This window comes from Agrilus planipennis, unplaced genomic scaffold (genome assembly GCF_000699045.2).
Source record: "Agrilus planipennis isolate EAB-ADULT unplaced genomic scaffold, Apla_2.0 scaffold2, whole genome shotgun sequence".
Classification (NCBI taxonomy): domain Eukaryota; kingdom Metazoa; phylum Arthropoda; class Insecta; order Coleoptera; family Buprestidae; genus Agrilus; species Agrilus planipennis.
The window spans coordinates 3,557,554-3,562,970 of NW_020442464.1; the positions used below are offsets into that span (position 1 = coordinate 3,557,554).

Genomic DNA, 5,417 nt, shown 5'->3' on the forward strand with positions numbered 1-5,417 from the left:
AAAAGTAGGGAAAGAGCGAATATAAAGATAGGAGACGAAAAATTAGAAGAAGTGGCTGATTTTAGATACCTAGGAAGTCAGATAAGTGAGGATGGAAGGAGTAGTAGGGATATAAAGCAGAGGATAGCGCAGGGTCGAGTCGCCATCAATAAAAAGAAGTCACTTCTATGCTCGCCAATGATTAATTTAGAAATTCTAAAAAGGTTGTTAAAGGTGTATGTTTGGAGCACGGCGTTGTACGGGTGCGAAACATGGACAGTGGAAGTAGCGGAAAAGAAAAGGTTAGAAGCGTTCGAAATGGGGTGGTACAGGCGAATGATGATGATACCGTGGATAAAGAAGGTTAGAAATGGAGAGGCATTAGAAAGAGTAAGAGAACAGAGGACTCTATGGAAGTCAATAAAAAATAGGTGAGATAGGTTAGTGGGATACCTTCTTAAGCATAAAGGTCTAGTCAGAGACATATTAGAAGCAGAAACGGGAGTTAGGAGGGGTAGAGGTAGACCTAGATTAGATTACTGTTCGCAAATAGTTGAGGATGTGGGTTGTTCTAGTTTTGGAGAAATGCGAACATTAGCTCAGAATAGGAACGAGTGGAGGTGCGTGTCCAGCTAGTCTTAGGACTGACGACCTTATAATGACAAACCAAATAGAATTTAAATAACATTCGATCTATTATCAAAAAAAAAGCATGTCCGGTAACATAGCTCCGCCATTTCTGTAAGTAGTTGTGCTGAAGTGTGCTAGTACTATTGTTTCACTAAATTGAAAGTTATCAAAATTACGTAATTAGATTAGGTTACATTGTTACTTTAGGTTTACCTCTACCTCTCATAAATTCTGTTACTACTTCTAATATATCCCTAACTAACCCCTCATGTCTGAGAAGGTGTCCTATCTAGACTACTTCTTACCTATAGATGTTTATAACGTCCTCAGAACATTAGCACAGTTTAGCACATCTATTTTTTTTTCCTTTCAAAAATGCATGTAATGGGACATCAGGATCAAGACCTACTTTACTTTTAATTTTTTATTTTAAATACATGCATGTATAATGTATTATAATTTTATATATAATTCTGTAGCAAGAAATGTATTTTATTGTAATGTATCGACTTCACAAACCGCAACATTTGAAAGAAATATTAATTAGGTATCTAAAAACTTGGAAAATGTTCCTAGCACGAGGCGAAACGTCGATCTCAGCTTTATAATCAATAAACCTTGAAACCCTTATACCTATTGGCTTGATTTCTACATATTAAGTAATGTACGAAAAGTGTATATAGGTACTTCAGTACAGCAAAGAAAGACGTAGGAAATTTGTCATTCATTAAATTTGGATGCTTGCTACAAGGTAATAAACTCTTTTTAAAAAAACAAAAATCAATATCAGCAAATAATGCCATGTAGAATAATGATAGACAGATTTCAATGATGCCTGGAATCAACAAGATTAAACAAACAATAAAACTATGAAAAATTTAAAATTGCGAAGCACGACAAGACATTTCAGTGTGAAATTGTGAATTAAAAATTTAATACTTACAACGGTATTCAATATAATTTCATATCATTTAATTAAAAAAAAAAAAAAAACAGCTACTTCCTGAAAAACTGTATAAAATATGACAAGTATTTAAAAGTCGTAACCTATATCCCGGACAAGATAGCCTTATCGACTTGGTTAAAGCTCCATTTTTACAGAGGTTTATACGACGGATAAATAATGCAAAATTCCCTTTTTATAATCCGCCTCGTAACAAAATTTTACTGGGATAATGCCGAAACGGCAATAAACGGATAACAAATCTCTTGTTCGCAGCGGTATAAGTGGTTGTAGACGTAAAAGGGCTCCTACAAGGATTATACGACAACTCGCCGGAAATAACTGCACAACGATAGTTACGATGGTCATTCGTTTAATAGGGGCCATTTTAAAGGATTTCTATGTCATTAAATTTTTCTAAGGGTAATAATTACATATATTCACAAAATGTAAGGGCGGACATTAAGGTAATACAATTTCAGTCGTACTGGTCGCAGATTTTTATTCTGAAAACTCACTCAGTTTCATTTTAAATCCATTTTATGTACTTATTAGTTATACTTTGGCTTTCTTCTTCTACTTAATCCGTTTCGGTCAAACAAAGTGAAGGGCATGATTTAATATTAAATCTAGATTGCAGTTTAATATTTAATTTTAAATATTCAACTTCATTTCACTAATGTGCTTTACTAAGATTACAATTCTACTTACACCGTTCTTGTTGAGACAAACCGTAAAAAGGTAAAAAATTATTAAGTGTAACATGATTATGTAGTGTTTTAACGTTAATTTTTCTTAAACCTAAACATAGAGATGTAAAGACAGATAAGAGCTGGTAAAATTTTAATCTACTTATTAAATTATTTATGAATTAACTGTGCTATTACTGCATATAAGCATATAGTAAATATATACATATGATGAAAATTGGACGTTATATCATGGGCCTAGACTCAAAAATATTGTTTCTCAATGAATAAAAAGAAAGCTTTGTGAGTAACACACTCTCAAACTCGACAAATACCTAAATGATAAATATTCTCTCTTATTAACGATCTGTTCTTCTTTTATATTATGTTAAAATTATATTTTCAACCCTTCATATTAATGAAATTCTTTCTTTTAATTATTTAACTAATAGTAATTGATCGTATTTTGTAATTTACAAAAGATCAATGCACTAGCATTGCGAGAAACATCTTGAAACGTTTAATATGAAACGGAGACTTCAACGTTGCGTTAGGAAGGAAACCCGCTGTTGCAGTTCACGCGGACCCATTTCAGATGCCGTTAAATGGCGAATACTCAAAAATTAAATTCAAGGAATTATACTGCTTTGTTTAAACTACCACATGACTATACTTTTGGCAGGACCTTCTTAATTTTCACTTCAAAATACAAAAATGCAATGCAAATGTGAATTATTTAACATTATAAAAGCAAAAAAACTAACAAAAACAATAACTCTTAGGTCATTCCGCTTATAATTATTAAAAACCGATGTTAAAATATGGTGGTACACCTACTCAACTGTGACATAGGGATTTCCCATAAACATTTATAAACAAGTCAGTACTTACTTTAGAAACAACAACTTCTAATTTATTTATAACAAAGTAACTATTACAGGAAAAATGAAGTTGTCAGTGACAGAAATTGTGTCTATCTTTGTACATTTTCAATTATAATGCATTTTTAAGGTTTGTGGGATTGTGACCTAAAACGTCCCACTTCTAGTTTCTAAACGAAAAATTTATATAGGAATACATTACACGTTGGGTTTAAATTTTGAAAAGGTGCATTTTAAACTAGATTAGGCTTTCATAAATCCATCATCATTATCATCATCATCATAATCATAGGATGCGTCGTCAGTTCTAAGACTGGTTGGACCCGCATCTAAAACTCATTCCTAAACTGAACTAATCTTCCCAACTAGAACATCCCACATCCTTAACTATTGGTGAACAGTAGTCTTATCTAGGTCTATTTGTGCTCCTCTTAACTTCTGTTTCTGCTTCTAATATGTTTCTAACTAGCCCTTCATGCCTGGGAAAGTGTCCTACCAACCTATCTAGCCTATTTCCAATTCACTTCTATAGCGTCCTCTATTCTCCTACCCTTTCTAAAATTCTTTAAAAAATATTTTTTGTTGTTTCCTTTAGTTTTTGGGACATCTTTATAAATTAAAATAATTTACCTAAAGGAAAAATGTACTATTTTTTAAGTATTTATCAAAAAATAAGAATATATAGCGTTTAGAATATTTTCCTACTAGACCAAAGTGCTAAGAACAACAAAATAAGAAATTAGGGAAAATTACATGTTTTACAAGGTATCTAAACCCATTTTCATGTATAACCTGAAAATAAAAGGGTCAGCCACCCTATATTGTTCTCAAACACGCGATAACACCGTTCCATTATCCCCTAGTAAAACAGAGAACTCGAACGGTTTACTGATTGCGATGATAAGAAAATATCCCATCACAACCACATGTTTGCGGTTTGCGCATTTTCGCGCAATCACGTGTCTATATACATATATACTCGTATTTGTCTACATACATACAGAGAGAAAGCACAGAGCACGACCAGGATGATGACGCCAACGTCGTTGACATTCGACAGCAGATAGTGGCGCGCACCGTCGTCGACGCTCGCCGTCTTCATCGGCGTCGTCGCGTAATTTTAACACACAACGCGAACAGTAACGGCGCGGATTGCGTGACGTCATGAACTTGTGAAAATTTCAATTGTTTCCCGAATCGAAGGCGGCCGGCTCAAGGTAAGCTGCTTTACTTTTAAGTTTTCTCTTTTGCTGTAGCCAATTAATAATTTTCACTTGGTTTTTTTTTTTATATCAAGCAATTATTGTTAGTGTGGTTTAGCAAAATTTTGATCTAGTTAAATATCTATCTAAATCAATCTAATTAAAGAAGATTTTGTGCTATTGTGCACTATTATACAACCATTTAAAGAAACCGTTTATTTGTAGCAAAATAAACATCAGACATAACAATAAAGCCAAATGTATCAATAAGGACCTAAATCTACCCCCACAGTGTAACAATTCTCTAAGAATACCTATCATTACCGCAACAGTATTGACTCTTTGTAAATTAAACTAATTAGAACCAAGGTCGTTATTAGCTTCTTTTGAAAAATGATAACTCGATAAATTTTGCAACCTAATTCTCAGTTTCAACAGCATATACATCTGGATTTAATCCAATAACTGAAACTTTTTACAGTTTCTACAATTTTTTGTTAATAAGTTATAATGAGAATAGACAAAATTTAATTTTTACCTCGAAACGAATTAATTAAAAACTTCCAACTGTCTCCGAAATTGAGTTTTAAAAAGTTTCAAGCTCGCAATCCGAAGGTAACAATAAAAATTTGGTAATTAAAATAATAAAATAAGTCCTCTGTGTTGCTTTTCTTTAGGGAAAGATTTATTATCCTCAAGTTATAAGCATATAGGAAAAAAAAATTTCGATCTAGTAAATCCGCCCTAATTTATTTCTTCGAAGTCGTGTTAGTCCGATAGTAGATAGTAGTGCGAGCTAAAACTGAGTCAGTTTTCTTAAATAACGACAAAGATATCCAACGGAGTTTTCTACATATGCATTGCACACAGGGTGATATACGAGGGTGGATTGATAAGTTTCCGGCCTGACCAAGAAAAACAAGGTTTTTAAAAATTTTTTTTTTTTATTTCTCAACATAATCTCCTCCAAGGCTGATACATTTCTCATAGCGGTGTTCCAGTCTATTAATGCCATCTCTATAGACTGATTCGTCAAGCTCCTCAAAATAACCATTTACAGCTTCGATTACTTCTTCATTGTCCGCAAATCTCT

General features: G+C 33.0%; 1 protein-coding gene across 8 annotated transcripts in view; it reads left to right on the forward strand.

The window, feature by feature from the left end:
- The first annotated feature begins 4,194 nt into the window (after positions 1-4,194).
- LOC108733787 (glutamate receptor ionotropic, kainate 2-like) overlaps positions 4,195-5,417 on the forward strand; it is a 50,456-nt gene continuing 49,233 nt past the window's right edge. For all 8 annotated transcript variants that reach the window (XM_018465210.2, XM_018465137.2, XM_018465500.2 and 5 more), the window contains exon 1: positions 4,195-4,339. The gene's annotated coding sequence lies outside the window, so the exon portion shown is untranslated. The remainder of the gene's footprint in view (positions 4,340-5,417) is intronic.